The 19577-nt window shown below is 40.2% G+C and overlaps 1 long non-coding RNA gene across 2 annotated transcripts; it reads right to left on the bottom strand.

Moving 5' to 3' along the window:
- Positions 1–168: 168 nt before the first annotated feature.
- LOC136694721 (uncharacterized) lies at positions 169–16551 on the bottom strand. 2 transcript variants are annotated; one of them, XR_010802232.1, is made up of 7 exons: positions 16180–16551; positions 15858–16005; positions 11153–11179; positions 5376–10997; positions 4870–5064; positions 420–574; positions 169–271 (listed from the first exon to the last, which is right to left on the bottom strand). It is a non-coding gene; the product is annotated as an uncharacterized lncRNA (long non-coding RNA). The 2 variants fall into 2 exon arrangements; XR_010802231.1 differs by having other exon boundaries at positions 5376–11179.
- Positions 16552–19577: the final 3026 nt, after the last annotated feature.

Here is a 19577-nt window from a genome sequence, read left to right as displayed (position 1 = left end):
TTGCACAGCATTCCAATTTTTTGAGAAACCGGGTTAAATAGTTGACTACTAGATTTAGGATTTAACATCTTTTGTAGTGTTGTCTCATTTAACAGTTTTGCTGTTGGTGAAGGTACTTTGAGATGCCCATCAAAATAAATATATTAATGGTTGCCCATCACCGCATATCTTACCAGCATTACAAAAGCCCCACAACCTTGACACGAGGTTACCGACTCTCCACTCCCCTGCAAGCTCATTTGTGACTTTGCTCCGTGCATTCATGTAACTTCTGTGTGAACACAAAATCCAATGAATAATACAGAGGTTAACATCACTATCAAACAACTAAAGCATTACCAATTTAAACAATAGGCCAACATTAATCTCAATATTTTAGCAGAATTATCACATTATTTCCCAAAGATAATAAAACATACATCCACAGGGCCGGGTATTTGTCATTTCTCACACAACTGCCTCCAGAGTCCAGAATGGATACTTCCATTCTGGTAACATCTGCTGCCAGAAGGACCCAGTGATCTGAGTTGATGTTGATGGGGAAAAAAATCCACTTCAGCTGGGAGAACTGAACCTGGTGTACACAGAGGAAATATCAGCATAAATATCAATATGAACTACAATTTATTAAAATTAACTATGCATAACTAACAGACAACAATATTTATTTTACATTTTTAAACATCCACAAAACAGCCATGTATGAGGGAATATTAAAAATGTGGTTCTGTTGAGCGGGCTCACTGTTGACTTCATGTTTCAGGACACCCTAACTGTACCTTGTCATTAACCCACTCTGGATGCTCCAGCGTCTTGAAATCACAGCTCTCAAGTACCTCCCCATAGACATGGTACCTAACATGACTGCCTCTGACTGCCTCAACAACTTGATGCTTGTTCAACTCTGTCAACAGCCTTTTTGCAATGTTAGTTTCAGTCTTTTTAATTAACTAGTGCACTTGGTATAAAAAAACCCATAGGGTCTAATCATAATACAATCACAATGCAAAGATATAGTCATTACACGCATAAAAAATGTATACTGTAACACGATATGCATCACAATATTTTGATATTTGATATTTCAAGCTTTGCTTAGCTAGCTTGGCATTTTTTGTGTCGTTTCGGTAATCGGCGCAGTTTCCGCTTTGCAGCATCTTGTGAATTACTGACAAGTGGCAGGCAGTTTTCTTTTGGCAGAGGCCTTCTGAGTTTTTCTGCAAGACAGTGTACAACTAAAGCTACATTCTTCAACAATTCCTTATTCATGCAGAAATATGATGCATCTTGAAGAATCTTGAATCTTGAAGAAGTTTTTCTCGCAATACCTGCTGAGCACAGTCAACACCAACAATGCTTGGTTTATTTTGTTTACATCTTGTGAAAATGAAATGAAGATACCCACATTGGAAAAAAGAGAGACATGGACTCATGAACTCCTCAAGAACTCCCCAGAACTTTAGTTTAGCAAAAGACAGGAGCTGTTCGGGTACAAATTCACATACAATTGTTTCGGCCAACAATGCCATTATTTGTTGTCACAGACGCACTGAACCCATAAGGTGCAAATGCTGTACATATAACAAAATAGATTGTTATAAATAAAGTATGTCCCAAAAAATTCAAGTGCAAGTTTTCAAACTGGAATACAGAAGAGTTAATCTGCTCAGTTAAAGTAACCCCTTTATGTTGATTTGAGTTCAGTCACCATTTAGTGTATTTTATTTTTTCATTTTATAAAATTCTAAAAGTCTAAAAGGAAAATCACTTTTTACAATTATTGTACCAGACAATGCATAAGAACATACAAAGACATGCAACTGCAATTTAAAATTTCTTATTCTTATTGTTCTGGAATTACATTTACGTTTATATGGAGTTTAATTATTCACTTCTCTAAAAAATAATAAAATAAAAATAAAAGCACTTCAGATGAACACCAAAAATGAGAACTGGCCATCATCTAGCAAACATTGACATATTAGTCCTGCAGACAAAATTTAAAACACTCTTAATAGCCCAGAAGAAAACTGTATTCCTCAAATGTTGCTTACTGAATGTAGCATAGAGCCACTATAAACTGTACCAACATGAAACACCACACGGACTATCCAGGTGTTTGGGTACTGAATGTAGCATGGAACCACTATAAACTGTACCGACATGAAACACCACACGGACTATCCAGGTGTTTGGGTACTGAATGTAGTATGGAACCACTATAAACTGTACCGACATGAAACACCACGCGGACTATCCAGGTGTTTGGGTACTGAATGTAGTATGGAACCACTATAAACTGTACCGACATGAAACACCACGCGGACTATCCAGGTGTTTGGGTACTGAATGTAGCATGGAACCACTATAAACTGTACCGACATGAAACACCACACGGACTATCCAGGTGTTTGGGTACTGAATGTAGTATGGAACCACTATAAACTGTACCGACATGAAACACCACATGTACTATCCAGGTGTTTGGGTACTGAATGTAGTATATAGCCACTATAAACTGTCCTGACATGAAACACCACACGGACTATCCAGGTGTTTGGGTACTGAATGTAGCATAGAACCACTATAAACTGTACCGACATGAAACACCACACGGACTATCCAGGTGTTTGGGTACTGAATGTAGCATAGAACCACTATAAACTGTACCGACATGAAACACCACACGGACTATCCAGGTGTTTGGGTACTGAATGTAGCATATAGCCACTATAAACTGTACCGACATGAAACACCACACGGACTACCCAAGTGTTTGGGTACTGAATGTAGCATGGAACCACTATAAACTGTACTGACATGAAACACCACACGGACTATCCAGGTGTTTGGGTACTGAATGTAGCATGGAACCACTATAAACTGTACTGACATGAAACACCAGACGGACTATCCAGGTGTTTGGGTACTGAATGTAGCATGGAACCACTATAAACTGTACCGACATGAAACACCACACGGACTATCCAGGTGTTTGGGTACTGAATGTAGCATGGAACCACTATAAACTGTACTGACATGAAACACCGGACGGACTATCCAGGTGTTTGGGTACTGAATGTAGCATGGAACCACTATAAACTGTACCGACATGAAACACCACACGAACTATCCAGGTGTTTGGATACTGAATGTAGCATGGAACCACTATAAACTGAACTGACATGAAACACCGGACGGACTATCCAGGTGTTTGTGTACTGAATGTAGCATGGAACCACTATAAACTGTACTGACATGAAACACCACACGGACTATCCAGGTGTTTGGATACTGAATGTAGCATGGAACCACTATAAACTGTACTGACATGAAACACCACACGGACTATCCAGGTGTTTGGATACTGAATGTAGCATGGAACCACTATAAACTGTACCGACATGAAACACCACACGGACTATCCAGGTGTTTGGATACTGAATGTAGCATGGAACCACTATAAACTGTACCGACATGAAACACCACACGAACTATCCAGGTGTTTGGATACTGAATGTAGCATGGAACCACTATAAACTGTACCGACATGAAACACCACACGAACTATCCAGGTGTTTGGATACTGAATGTAGCATGGAACCACTATAAACTGTACTGACATGAAACACCACACGGACTATCCAGGTGTTTGGATACTGAATGTAGCATGGAACCACTATAAACTGTACCGACATGAAACACCACACGAACTATCCAAGTGTTTGGATACTGAATGTAGCATGGAACCACTATAAACTGAACTGACATGAAACACCGGACGGACTATCCAGGTGTTTGTGTACTGAATGTAGCATGGAACCACTATAAACTGTACTGACATGAAACACCACACGGACTATCCAGGTGTTTGGGTACTGAATGTAGCATGGAACCACTATAAACTGTACTGACATGAAACACCACACGGACTATCCAGGTGTTTGGATACTGAATGTAGTACAAACCGGATTCCAAAAAAAATTGGTACTGTATCTGGTTCTGTATCAATACTTTCACATCCTTTGACTCGTAAGCAACATTCATGAGCTTTTTCATAGCTACCGTGTTTCCCCGATAGTAAGACACCCCCGATAGTAAGACGCAGTGTGGGTTTTAGGGGGGTCGGCTTATGTAAGATGTACCCCGAAAGTAAGACATAGTAAACTGTACGTTGGAAAAATATAAGCCATAGTACTGGTACCTTTTGCTGCATTAACTGCGGGATGCGGACGGATCTGGAGCGGAATGAGCGGAGGGATATGGAGGCCGCGGGAGCAGCAGTAATGTTGTCCGTGGTCCAACACGCAGCCTCAGTGCCCTCATGTGCAGCCTCTGGTGGCCGCTCTGATTGGCATGGCCATGGTTGTCATGGAATAAATCTGTTTTATCTTCCAGTATAACATATTCAAACTGTTTGTTCTTACCGTTTTTCATTGTTTTACATGTTATATATGGAAATACCGTCATGATACGGTTGTAACAAGACATTCTTGGCACTTGCTTTTATAAAACTGTTTTATGGTGAATACCATACTGTTCAGGTTGTTAATAAATGTTAATTTTATGGTTAAAACAAAAATCAACATTTTTTACCAATATAAGACATACCCCTAAAGTAAGACATAGTGAGACATAGACTTTCGGGGGTAAAAAGAATGTAAGACACTGTGTTACTTTCGGGGAAACACGGTATCTGAGGGAAAAAAAAACAATAATAATAATAATAAAAAAAAACTTCCAGAAGAACGTAGCATAACATCATGCTATCTATATAAAAAGACCATAAATATTACCATAGATATTACTGATCTAACCATAAACTCAAATCAATGTGTAAATGTAAAAACCTAACTGCTGTAAACTAACCTTTAGCTTTTAGCACACTTCCTGGGTGAACAGTCCAGGATTCAGGATCTGGGGACTCACTATTCACTGCTGCTTTTTTGACCCTCTCAAGTGTATTGTACGGTGGCTAGTAGCATTGGCCCTCATGGTACCAGGTGTCGGGCACAATCGCTGACAGATTATTTTCTTCTGGGAATGAAACGAAAAGATACATTCCTGTAGTAAAAGAGGAGAAAACACTGGTAAATTGTTAATGCAAACCACAAGAAATAAGAACATTAAAGTTTGTGTCTCTGTGCGTGTTTGGATTTGTTATCAAGCTACAAAAACCTTCTACCTGCAGAAATTCTATAGATGTAATAGTGGCACTCCAGCAAAGCCCTCTTTGCATGGAAGGAGGACATACTTTCTTTTTATATTTGCGAGGAGTCAATTCAGACAGGTGGTAGATGTCAAGTTCAGAGGATGGCAGAGGATAAGTGAACTAGTCAGATTCATTAATTCATTCATTATCTGTAAGCACTTACCCAGTTCAGGGTCGCGGTGGGTCCAGAGCCTACCTGGAATCATTGGGCGCAAGGCGGGAATACACCCTGGAGGGGGCGCCAGTCCTTGACAGGGCAACACAGACACAGATTCAAGAAGTCAGATCCTTTTCTTAAATGATTTGAAAACCGTGTCTCACTCCACAAGTGTCAACTGTAATGTTTTGAATAATCACTATCTGTTTATTTACAAGTTCCACACAACTATCAGCAGCTGACACCTGTAAATTGAATTTTTCCATGTGCAATATTTTTGAACTGCTGGAGTGCATTAATATTATGTGGTGCCGGGCCATTTTATGCTCTGTCTTCAGATTAGAGGTAAAGCAGGGTGCACTCTTGGCATTAGCCTCTCTCTCTCTCTCTCTCTCTCTCTCTCTCTCTCTCTGAGATCACTTGCTCCAAAGGCTTGTCAGGTTTGTGGACCATTTTTTTAAGCTGCCCAAGAAAATTCTCAAAAGGAAAGCAGGATGTGTTATCCAAAACTCCATACCTTTTTGTTTCTTTGCTAAGGTAAAGCAATCCATGCATGTTGTAACCAAGGTGTTCCTTTCCATAAAGTTTACTGCAGTGGTCCACAAATAACACAAGTAGGCTGTGGGCGTATTCAGCATGTTCTTCAACCAAACCTACACCAAGTAGGATGGTCATGGCTACAGACAACATCATGAAATTGTCATAAATGGATGTTGGTATTCTGCCTTTTAGGCTTGCTGGCCCTGTATACCATAAACATAGACTGAGCTCTGTAGCTTTCCACTTCTCAAACTCAGTGAGAGCTCTGGGTTTACGGTTAAACTCAGAATGTACATATGTTCGAATTCTCAACAGTTCTGCAGATAATTCTTTTCTGACAGCTGGGCCTAATCGAGTGTGCAAGGGTTCCTTCAGCCAGACATACAGGAGTCTGCGCATTACTCCTATACACCAGGTGCATATAGTCATGGGGAAATGCTGTCACCATACCAACAGATAAAAGAGAAAGAGGGCTGAATCCATTGAAATGCTAATTATCACTAAACTCTTGAAACATTTCATTACAAGGTCTGACAGGTGCATCACTCTCTGGAAATGTCAGTCTGCCTTGATGTACAACACCTTTTTGCTGGCACTTGTGACAACTGTAAAATCCCCAGTGACCCTTTGAATTCCTTACAAATGCTTGAGCAGGTGCATCACAAAGTATTGCTGATATTGATACAGTGAAGTGATTTGTAATGATAAAGCACTGCGTAAGTTAAACTCTTTTTCCATCACATGCATTAAATGCCATATTTTAAGCCTGAATGAAAGTAAATGCCTCCAGAGACATTTGTGACTTTAAGATTTGTTTTTATTTTAAGACATGTTCTGAATCCTTTGGTAATTCTGGGATTATTTGAGAAAGAATTCTCAATAAATCTGACAACGCTGCCTGAGTAATTTGTCGGTTGACTGCCCAGTCAAATAGCTGATCCTGTAAATCTTCTACTTCTTCTGTGCTTTCACCTGAGAAAGCTTCATGAGTTTCTTCTTCACTGCTTTCTGTATAACTTTCTTTTTCCTGTTCCTCATTAGTCTTATCTGTAGATTTCAAGTTCTGTCCCTCATCCTCCAGAATATCCTCTTCTTGTGCCTTGGGTAAAGATGTCTCTCTTCTCTCCTGTTATAAGAACATGGGTACATGGCTCAGACTAAGGGATGAGTTTACTATAGTTAAAAGAGGATCAATAATAGCTGGTAGTACTTCTTTGAGCAACTTTGTGGGAATTACATCAAGTGTGCAAGTTGTACAGTTTGCGGAGGTGATAATCTTCTCTAGTTCTAATTGTGGGAGTGGGTAAAAGGTTTCAAGTCTTTCTTTTACAGTTACATGTTTTATATCATTCACATCGGGTGGCAGCCAGGATGGATTTGATTCTGTGGCTTGAGTTTGTTGTCTAATATTCTCAATTTTATTATTAAAAAAGTCCATAAAATCTTTACTGGTGAGAGTTGCTGGAATTAGTTGTTCAGAACCTGCTTGATTTTTTGTAATTCTAGAAAACACATTAAACAGTGCTCTTGGATTACTTTTATTATTGAATATCAGCGAGGCCAGATATGCTGAGCGAGCTTTAGTGAGGGCATTTCTATACTCTATAAGGCTGTCCTTCCAGGCAGAATGGAACACTTCAAGCTTGGTTGATCGCCATTTCCGCTCTAGTTTTCGTAATGTTTGTTTTAAAGTACGGGTCTTATCATTATATCAAATCAAATCAAATCAAATTTATTTGTATAGCGCCTTTTACAACTGACGTTGTCACAAAGCAGCTTCACAGTTTCAAAACAGAACATTTAAATCAAAGCCCAATGCAAGCAAGCCGAAGGCGACAGTGGCAAGGAAAAACTCCCTCGAGGCTGGAGGAAGAAACCTTGGGAGGAACCAAGACTCACAAAGGGGACCCATCCTCCTCTGATCAAACTATAGATTGAATTTTAAATGATCACCAATGAAGTGTCATTATGCTACATAATAATAATAATAATAATAATAATAATAATAAGGTGAGCAGCTGGTCTGGTCTGGTCTGCAGGAGAATCCAGCAAACAATTTTCCATCAGTGGGCCACCATTCTCTCAGAAAACAGTAAAACAGTAAAGGGAAGCAGTTAGTTTAGTTGAGTGCAGCAGAGAATAAGAGCATGTGAATATTTTCTTTAGTGTAGTGACGGATCTGACTGTAACAGACTGGGAGGAGGGAAACCAGAAGGAGCTCAGGCAAAGACATCCTTTCGTTCCAAGCAAGAGAAATTGTGAGCACATCATCCAGGTTTACCCTGATTCTCCATGTCCATGAGTTCCTGAAATGACAACCTTAAACTAGACAGAGGTTAGTTGCCAAAGGCTAAACTGAACAAGTGTGTTTTGATCCTAGACTTAAACATAGTGACTGTGTCTGCGTCCCGAACACTAGCTGGAAGATTGTTCCAGAGTTGAGGGGCTTTGTAGGAGAAGGCTTTCCCCCCCGCTGAAGTCTTATGAATTCTGGGTACTAGTAAGAGGCCGGCGCCCTGAGATCTGAGTAATCTTGGTGGTTCATAGTGTGTGATGAGGTCTTGCAAGTATTCAGGGGCGAGACCATGTAAGGATTTAAACGTGAGTAAAAGAATTTTGTAATCAATACGGAATTTAACTGGAAGCCAGTGAAGGGCCGATAATACTGGGCTGATATGATCAAATTTTCTAGTTTTAGTGAGGACCCTGGCTGCAGCATTTTGAATTAACTGGAGTTTACTCAAGTTTCTGCTGGAGCATCCTGATAGAAGTGCATTGCAATAATCTAATCTTGATGTAATAAAAGCGTGAACTAATTTTTCCGCATCTGGGAGGGATAAGGAATTTCTTAACTTAGCGAGGTTCCGAAGATGTAGGAAAGCTGTTCTTGTAATGTTACCTATATGCTGATCAAATGATAGATCTGAATCAATTATAACACCCAGATTTTTAGCTGATGAGCTCGGGAGAACAGGGAAGTCAAAATTATGTATTAAGTCTGATACCTTATTTATAGCAGGTTTTAGACCTAGAAGGAGAACCTCAGTTTTGTCGCTGTTGAAATTGTATGACATCCAATGCTTCACTTCTTTAACACAGTCCTCCATTTTCTTTAGTGTAGGTTTGTTGTCTGGTTTGGCTGATATGTATAACTGTGTGTCATCTGCATAACTGTGGAAGGTAATGCCATGCCTGCTAATAACTCTGCCCAGTGGCAGCATGTATAATATGAATAGTAAAGGTCCTAAAATGGAGCCTTATACCATGGTGCGAGTTTTTTCTGTCTTATACTTTTATGTTTAAGTGGTGCTACCTTTTCTAAAGTAGATCGACAGGTATTTTCTAGGTAATCAGTTAGTACATCTAGGTCCATTGCGTCTGATGGAGTTGGAACTGGGGTCGATAGTTCTGGTAGGTTTTCTATAAATTGTAGGGCGGTAGATGGTTTTATTATACGCTTTGTAGAATAGCGAGGGTTCTTACATATATTATGGCTAAAACATAGCTCATATGAAATTAAGTAATGATCGGAGATTGCTGAGGATTGCGGTAAGATATTAATTTTGTCAATGTTAAGACCTAGTGTCAGAACTAAGTCTAAAGTGTGGCTGCAGTAGTGTGTAGGCCCTGTTACATTTTGAGTAATACCAATAGAGTCTAAGATTGAGGTAAATGCCTTTTTTAAGTGGGTCACTTTCCTTCTCAAAATAGATATTGAAATCTCCTACAATTATAACTTTATGATTGCACACCGCTAGGTTTGTAGCAAAATCGCTGAATTCTTTCAGAAATTCTAAGTAAGGCCCTGGTGGTCTGTAAATGTTGCATAATAAAAATGCGTCCATTTTTGTGACCGGATTTGTAATAATAGTGGAGAGAACCTCAAAAGAAGAGAAGGTGTCACATTGTTTAAGACTAATTTCTAGGGTATTTTGGCAAATTACACATACTCCACCTCCTTTGCCTGATATTCTTGGGCTATGTGCATAATTATAGCCTAGGGGGGTGGCTTCATTTAGTGCTAAATATTCATTTGGTCTAACCCACGTTTCCGTGAGACAGAAAACATTGAATTTATGATCACTTATAATATCATTTACGATGAGTGCTTTTGAGTTTAGTGATCTTATGTTGAGTAACCCAAATTTTAGTTCTGAGGTGTTGCTGCTAGGTGTTGTGTATGATTTAATATTGATTAGGTTGCTGAAACAGGCTGATTTTGTTTTTCTACTTTTACATTTAGTTCGGGGGAAAGACACAGTCTCAATACAGTTGAACCTGGGTGACGCCTCAAGACAGTTCGCAGACGGTCGGTCTAGCCTGTCTGTCTGCGGCCTGGTCCCGGCTCTGGATTGTCAGCAGCTATCTACACTACTCTGCTGACTAACTAAAAGACTATGTGCTAAGCTGCAAGAAAGTAAGGCAGCACCCTCCCGCGTGGGGTGGATACCATCCCTACCTATAAGACCAGGCTTGCCCCCAAAACGTAAAGGAATTTCACGTGTCGAACAATAGAGTCTCCTATAACCAGAGCACTCTTAACAGGCTCCTCAGCGGGTGCTTTGCTGAGCGGGGCAAACCTGTTTGACACGCGAATCGGAGGAGCGTGGTGTCCCGGTGGGCTAGCTTTGGCCTCAGCGTTAGCATCAGCCTTAGCTTCCGGCTATGACGCCGAGACGTCACCCATTCACCCCACTGTGAGGGCTCTAACGCCGGAGTCGTGGTGGTGCTAACTCTCCCTAAGGCACCCGTAGTTGCTAACACTGAATCTCGCTGTTTATGCCTTAACAATAATAAGCTCCGGATGCGCACTTCTAGCTGGTCCACTTTATCCACCAGAGAGCTAACTAACTGACACTTAGTACAAACACAACCACTATCTTTATTGCTAGAGGTGGAAAAGGGGGTTAAACTAAACATGCCACACTCTGAGCAGGCAAAACAGCCAGTAGTAGCCATGGAATTGCAGGTACTTACTGCTTTTAGTTGATTTTAGTAACTTACACCAAGAACGTTACTCCAGGGTCCGGTGGCAGTTTTAGTGCCTCTGTAATGAATATTCCTGCAGAGACAATCTAAAAGATAGATCTACGGATGGTTAGTAGGTTATAAAAACAGATGTAAATATAGAAATAACAGTGGAAACGAGTAAACAGGAAAACCAGAGAGATCAAAACAGCTTCTAAACAGGTACAGGAACAGCCAAACGGGTTGCCAGAAACTACAGTCATTTTGAAATTTACCTTAGGGTGATTCAAGTTAAAGTTCACCTGACGAAAAAAAAACAGCAAAAAAAAAAAAAACATGTAATTTAATGCCTTAGAATGCATATTAGGTCACATTTACACAAGAGTTTCTGATTTTATTTTTTATCAGAATAGTACTCTTAAGAATTGCTCATGTGCATTTTGGGTTTAAAAATTGAGAATTTACATAACAATGTTGACATAATCTTAAAATAAAAGTATATCCTACAAAAATACTGTATAAATCCTCATAGACGTATCCTTCACTTTTATCCAAATGCATTAATTGCCATCCAAATCACATTGTAAACTTTGTAAAAGTCTTTAAGTAAAAGACCAATTTTTAAATGACCATAAAAATATTTTATCCAAGAAAATTTGTAAATAAAATCAGTTTTAACAAAGTTATTCAAAGTTGTTTGGTGCAAAACTGAATATGATCTGTGGTGACAGGAACCATATGCCTGAAGCATACAATGCCTTTGAAATCTATGTCATGGGAAGTCATTACATAAAATGTATTAACTTTGCCCAGAAAACATAAGATGTTCAAACATTTAACCATTATCAACACTCCAAAAAATATCAGAAGGCATGTGGAACTGCCTTGGAAACTGGAGGTTTTGGAAAGTAAATAAATGCATTGCATTGTAAAAAGTGTCTGACTAATTAACTAGCTAAGTATCTCTACAATCCAGTAGCAGTATTAACATGGAAAGGCTTCGGAATCTTACATTAGCGTGACGCTGGCACATGCCAGTGACATCGGCACCTTACGTACGGGTGACAGTGGCATCTTTTTTTTTTTCTTTTGGTGACAGTGGCATATGCCAGGGGCATCGATATATATATTTTTTTTTGTGACAATGGCATATGCCAGTGGCATCTTTTTTTTTTTTTTTTTACCATAAATATGCCTGTTTTTTGCAAATGCCGATGACATTGACATCCATTTTATGACACTGGCATATACTCCACTTCATTGGTGAACATTTGCCAGTAGACTAAGTTTAGCTAGCATATGGATGTTTAAACTAGCTATATATTTAACTAGCACACGTATGCTACTAGCATGTAAACGGACCAAACAAGTGACATGCTACAAACATAGCATCCCTTATACGTACACAGTCCACTGTCACTGTGTTCATGGACAATTGAACTACAAATTCTTCCCAGTTAGGGGTATACGACGCTCCTTAAAACCACCACATACCACAATGCTGCCGTGCTATAACATGAGAGGCAGTAATATATATATATACAATATCAGCGGCTATTGCTCTAAGACTGCAAGGGAAGATCAGCTTCCCCTAAAATGTAAAAAAATAAGTGATCAAATATATACTGTTGTGTGTACATGCCATTGAATAAATATGCACTACAACGCATCGCAAAGCAGCGAAGTGCAGGGAAACCAGATGAGTCATTGGATAAATGCTGGGACGGACGCTCAGCGTCTCTGGGGGTCTATGGGGCAGTGGGTTGGCCTCTGCTGGCCCGGACGCTCATCTTCTGCATGATGATTGGATGATCTGTCTGAGGCTGAATCCCTTTTTGATTGACAGCGAAATGAGCGAATCAGTGATCCTTTGGTGTAGAGATCCGTGGAAGCACAGGCGGACACACTTCACATGGGCCAAGGCCGTTTAAGCAGCCTAGCTCTGCTGGCCATTGAGAGGACACTAGTCAAGTCCCTGGAAAAGATGCCTTGTTGGTACGACAGGGTCACAGATCATTTTCTTAAAAAGGAACGGAGGGTAGAATGTATGTATAAATAAACCGACACATTTTATGATGTAGGCCGAAATTGAGCTTCCCCTCCTTGAAAGACCAGCATCCGCCACTGAGATATAGATAGATAGATAGATAGATAGATAGATAGGTGCCTACGGCATCTTAAATGAGTGAAAACCTAATATGACAGTGCATTAAATGACACTTTACTTTTTTAAATTTTCGAATTTTAAATTGAGGTAGCAACCCTGCTAGGCCTAATCAGAAAACAACACTGGCATCATCTAGGGGACTAAGGACATTGCACGGTAGGTGTTGTACTATTACGTATTAAATGGGTACAAAGTAAAGTAGCTACCATTATTATTTATATTATTTTATACAGGTAATGTTAAATGCCATGTAGTATCATGTTCACTGGTTATCGGTAATATATGGGAAATACATTTTATACTGCTAATATGCAATAGAATGCTGTATAGGAACGCTATTAAAGTGGCAGAGGGCTATACTATAAGGTTTAGTGTGCCTACGTTCTGGTGCTGCAAGTCTCTGACATGTTAACATTAATACCTTAATGCTATCCTGTATTTATTTTGCTTTTTAGGACACACACTTGAAACACTTGATGGGCAGTTTCATGACATCCAGGCTCACAGTACTTGTCCATTCTGTAGAAAGTGTGATGAGTGCACCCAGGACCACATCTCTAAAATACACCTCAAGTATTCTGTTTTTTTTTAAAAGATGCTAGCAATAGTAAGCTGTCTGTTTCTAATCTGAATTTCTATGTTAATAATGGTATATTTATTTTGGTAAATGCTGAGGAAATCAAAATGTTCCTTTGTGATCAGTGTGATTGTCTTATTATTGAGATTGAGTAAAGGGAAGCAGAGAAATAACTTAAAAAATGATGTGCTGTTTATGATTGTTGTTTTTGTAGATTTTGATGACTTGTACAGCTAAACTAACTGTTCAGTAGTAATTACATATTGTTGAACTCTTTTTTCTGTCAGATCTTTTCACAGTGCCTAGTTTTTGTGGACAAGTTAAAGACTTAAAAAGAAGTTGTTAAATAAACACATGGACTTTATTGTAAAGGAGAACAAATCTACTTTAATATATAATATTTATTACATACTGGTGTTGGTAAAATTGTACATGATGGTAGTCTGCAGCATGTTACTGACACAGCTGCCCTCCTAAAATGAAAACTCAAGATAAAGCCAAGTTAATACCAAGTTGTAATGTTATACAGACAATACCACATTTCATTTTGTAAGGATCATTTCTATATGGGGTTATATGCCACTCCCGATTCATAGATTCCTGTTCTTAATGGTACAAATGTTTAAATAGCCTCAGACAAATTCCATGTATTGATACTTTAAAAGAACTATGAAAAACAACACCACCACTACAAAACATATATATACAAATTTTGCATAAGACTGACAAAAATATTTAGGGGAAATCTGGATTATATGTCAGCAGAACTGGATGTCAGCACATATTACGAGCCTTCATCAGAAAGTCATACATTGTCTTGGTTGAAACGTCAGCTTTCAAGAATCTGACATGCAGTGTTGTACAATGCTATTAGAGCTTCACGTGCAATAAAGACATTTTAATTAATCTAGTAGTCCAGTAGTAATGTTGCTTGGCAGCATTGTGGTATGTCGACGTCTTGAAAGTGGTGGTTTTGAGGAGCGTCGTATACCCCTAACTGGACTGAAAAACTTGTAGTTCAATTGTCCGTGAACCATTGAACCATGGTCCAAATGCCCATTTAAAGTTAATCTTCCCTTTAGCTACTGCAGTCTTACGACGACAGTGCTGCTGCTGCTACATAAACTGTTCAAACTAGAATGGCTGGAATGTCTGATAGCAGCTAACGTGATCTAAATTTACTTAGCTAGCTTACCTAGCGAGCATTCTAAAACTACGAGCACTTTGACAAAAATATATATATTGAGTAAGTGTTGAACTGTTTGTAACCTTAATGTGTGACGTTCTTGTAAGTAACTCAGATAACTAGACACATGTGACCTCAGCCAACATTACATTTACTCCTATGGAATCAGATTTGGGCCAAAAATAATCGCACAATTTTTTTTATCTCAAACGTAAAACTTATAACTTGCAAACAAAATATCCAGCTCTGACATTTGTGCTCTATGACTTTTGTGCGCGTGCTCTGTGAGTTTTGTGCGCCAGCTGTTTCTTTACAAACTCAATATATTTTTTGACTCCATAAAGCTGCAGAGTTCTGAGCGCGAGCTCTCTGAGTTTTGCGAGCAGTTTTGGCACAAAGCTCTCGAGTGGGCGGGACTTCTCAGAGGTGCCTTTCCATTGGCTAATGAGTTTTTGAGTGACAACTCAGTGCCCAAGGCGTTCGTTGAAGCTCAGCGGCGGAGAGACAGGAAAGATTTCAACATTAAAGAGTTAGTGATTTTACACAAACACGAATTCTCTTTGTACTTCACTGTTTTAAAACGATGAAATAGCTGCAAACCCCGACATTCAATGTAGATATTGAGGTAATGTTCTGTCTAAAACGAAGCATTAAAGATTGTACTGTTGCCAGATACTGATCTGAGGTAAATGCACACCGATGTCTGTTTACTCCGGATGAAACAGAATAAACGAGCGTTTATTTCTTTATTTGTACATTATTATCCACGAGTGCTTGCACCTCTATTACTACTATCGTGTACTAACCTAGTGGGTCTTCGCTTTTCTTTCTTCGATTCTTTTTGGCATAAATCTGATTCCATATACTCCAGCCTGTCTTAAACTTTAACGGACTTTAGCGACTAGACAACGTTAGCTTAGTCAGTTAAACTGAATGTTACAAACCCCACAAATATCATCCCCATTTATTATACTTCTTTCCCACTAAGACACTAAATAGAATTATGTACACAAATAAGCTAATTAACCCGTTAAAAGCCGTTTTTCTTACCGTGTTTCTGTGCTGTTACCCGCAGACGGTAAATAGCTTCCCCTCAGAAGAGCCGAGCAGCTCCTCTCTCTCAGCGGCTCTTCAGCTGTGGTAGAAAGGGGAGCGCGGTCCCCGCACACTCACGTCCATTTTCAATACTTTATGATATCTGGAAGATTTCCTCTTACATCAACATTTGAAACACATTTCTTCCGTTTATATTAGGTTTATCTTTTTTTTAAATAAAAGGTATGGAAGAAAACTTAAAATTAGTTTTTTTATTAGTTAATTTAAATTAATATAAATGTTCTATTATTAATATTGGCTTAAATGTAGAGCCAACCTGATCCAGTTAATGGACCATTACCCACTGACGGGTAGCTGGAGACTTCAAATGGGATTTTAAAATGCCTGTTTCAGCACTTTTATACAGAGTCCAATGTAACAATTTTTTTTCTTTATTATTTCCTTTTTTTATTCTTCCTATATTATATTAATAAATGTAATTTATTAAAACAGTCTGCGGGGTGCAGACCTTATTAAGCCGGTGGACCGATATATGCTTGCTATCTGGGAAATGACCCTGCGCTAGCGCAAAATTGTGAGCCACATTAGCCTCTGTGTTCTGAATGGGTCGTTTACTAGTTTACTAGAATCTTCTAGAATCTTCTATTGGTCTGTAGAATTGTAGAACTATTAGGAATCATGTAGAAGTGGGCGGGGCTTGTGTGTGCTCACCCAATCAGAGGCGAACAAAGGTTATAAAAGAAAGTGACTGCATTATTAAGTTACAGATCAGTGTTTTGCAGATGAGAGATAGGAGCTGACGGTGAAACGAGAAAGAATGTCTCAAAATAAGTTCTTCGGCGAAGCGTCTGAGCGGAGTACCTCGCATGACCTCGGACCGTGTAAGGAGTACCTCACGTAACAACCGATTGGCGGAGCGCCTGAGTGGAGATCCTGGCGTGAAGGCGGAGCGTCTGAGCGCAGTTCCTCTCGTGGCCTCGGACCATGTGAGCGGAGTTCCTTGCGTTACGGCGGAGCGTCTGAGCGGAGTTCCTTGTGTGACGGCGGAGCGTCTGAGTGGAGTTTTTTGCGTGACGGCAGAGCGTCTGACTGGAGTTTTTTGCGTGACGGAGGAGCGTCTGAGTGGAGTTTTTTGCGTGACGGCAGAGCGTCTGACTGGAGTTTTTTGCGTGACGGAGGAGCGTCTGAGTGGAGTTTTTTGCGTGACGGCAGAGCGTCTGACTGGAGTTTTTTGCGTGATGGAGGAGCGTACGGGTGGAGTTTTTTGCGTGACCTCGGACCGTGTAAGGAGTCCCTCACGTAACAACCGATTGGCGGAGCGCCTGAGTTGAGATCCTGGCGTGAAGGCGGAGCGTCTGAGCGCAGTTCCTCTCGTGGCCTCGGACCATGTGAGTGGAATTCCTTGCGTTACGGCGGAGCGTCTGACTGGAGTTTTTTGCGTGACGGAGGAGCGTCTGACTGGAGTTTTTTGCGTGACGGAGGAGCGTCTGAGCGCAGTTTTTTGCGTGACGGAGGAGCGTCTTAGCGGAGTTTTTTGCTTGACAGAGGAGCGTCTGACTGGAGTTTTTTGCATGATGGAGGAGCGTCTGAGCGAAGTTTTTTGCGTGACCTCGGACCGTGTAAGGAGTCCCTCACGTAACAACCGATTGGCGGAGCGCCTGAGTGGAGATCCTGGCGTGAAGGCGGAGCGTCTGAGCGCAGTTCCTCTCGTGGCCTCGGACCATGTGAGTGGAATTCCTTGCGTTACGGCGGAGCGTCTGACTGGAGTTTTTTGCGTGACGGAGGAGCGTCTGACTGGAGTTTTTTGCGTGACGGAGGAGCGTCTGAGCGGAGTTTTTTGCGTGACGGAGGAGCGTCTGACTGGATTTTTTTGCGTGACGGAGGAGCGTCTGAGCGGAGATCCTCGCGTGACGGCGGAGCGTCTGAGCGGAGTGGAGTTCCTCGCATAGATGGATAACAGTCCTCCAGAGTGAGGTGGTGGTGGTGGTGGTGGTGCGTCAATACCAAACAGTATGTTTAAAACGTAATAAAAAATTCTGGTATGAAATCCTTATGTTTAAAACGTAATAAAAAATTCTGGTATGAAATCCTTTGCGTGCGAGATGTAGCTTTTCAATTGGACTTTTCTGAGACGGGGGAGGGGGGTGTTTAGTGTGTGTGCAGGTGGCAGTAAATGCAACTGTACATTTCTGAATAAACCATTATTTAATCAATGTTTAGAAAGCGTTTCGTGGTAATACGTTTGTATACAACATCAATATCACATACAAAAAATGTAGTGTTTACTCTAAATGACCTTGCGCTAGCGCAGAATTGCTGAACAATAATAACGCCATACGTGTGTTTTGTGTGAGCCACATTGATCCCTGTTTTCTGATTGGGTTGGTACCGATTTAGTTTACTAAAATCTGTTGGTCTGTAAAATGCTAGAACTTTTAGGAATGATGTAGAAGTGGGCGGGGCTTATGTGTCCTCAGCCAATCAGAGTCAAACCAAGGTTATAAAAGAAAGTGACTGTATTATTAAGTTATGAAGCAGTGATGGCGGAGCGTCTGAGCGGAGTAGAGTTCCTCGCATAGATGGAAAACAGTCCTCCAGAGTGAGGTGGTGGTGGTGGTGGTGCGTCAATACCAAACAGTATGTTTAAAACGTAATAAAAAATTCTGGTATGAAATCCTTTGCGTGCGAGATGTAGCTTTTCAATTGGAGTTTTCTGAGACGGGGGAGGGGGGTGTTTAGTGTGTGTGCAGGTGGAAGTAAATGCAACTGTACATTTCTGAATAAACCATTATTTAATCAATATTTAGAAAGCGTTTCGTGGTAATACGTTTGTATACAACATCAATATCACATACAACAAATCTAGTGTTTACTCTAAATGACCTTGCGCTAGCGCAGAATTGCTGAACAATAATAACGCCATACGTGTGTTTTGTGTGAGCCACATTGATCCCTGTTTTCTGATTGGGTTGGTACCGATTTAGTTTACTAAAATCTGTTGGTCTGTAAAATGCTAGAACTTTTAGGAATGATGTAGAAGTGGGCGGGGCTTATGTGTCCTCAGCCAATCAGAGTCAAACCAAGGTTATAAAAGAAAGTGACTGTATTATTAAGTTATGAAGCAGTGACGGCGGAGCGTCTGAGCGGAGTAGAGTTCCTCGCATAGATGGATAACAGTCCTCCAGAGTGAGGTGGTGGTGGCGGTGGTGGTGGTGCGTCAATACCAAACAGTATGTTTAAAACGTAATAAAAAATTCTGGTATGAAATCTTTATGTTTAAAACGTAATAAAAAATTCTGGTATGAAATCCTTTGCGTGCGAGATGTAGCTTTTCAATTGGACTTTTCTGAGACGGGGGAGGGGGGTGTTTAGTGTGTGTGCAGGTGGCAGTAAATGCAACTGTACATTTCTGAATAAACCATTATTTAATCAATGTTTAGAAAGCGTTTCGTGGTAATACGTTTGTATACAACATCAATATCACATACAAAAAATGTAGTGTTTACTCTAAATGACCTTGCGCTAGCGCAGAATTGCTGAACAATAATAACGCCATACGTGTGTTTTGTGTGAGCCACATTGATCCCTGTTTTCTGATTGGGTTGGTACCGATTTAATTTACTAAAATCTGTTGGTCTGTAAAATGCTAGAACTTTTAGGAATGATGTAGAAGTGGGCGGGGCTTATGTGTCCTCAGCCAATCAGAGTCAAACC

Source organism: Hoplias malabaricus, chromosome 4 (assembly GCF_029633855.1).
Source record: "Hoplias malabaricus isolate fHopMal1 chromosome 4, fHopMal1.hap1, whole genome shotgun sequence".
Taxonomy (NCBI): Eukaryota; Metazoa; Chordata; class Actinopteri; order Characiformes; family Erythrinidae; genus Hoplias; species Hoplias malabaricus.
This window is presented reverse-complemented; position numbering and strand designations above follow the sequence as displayed.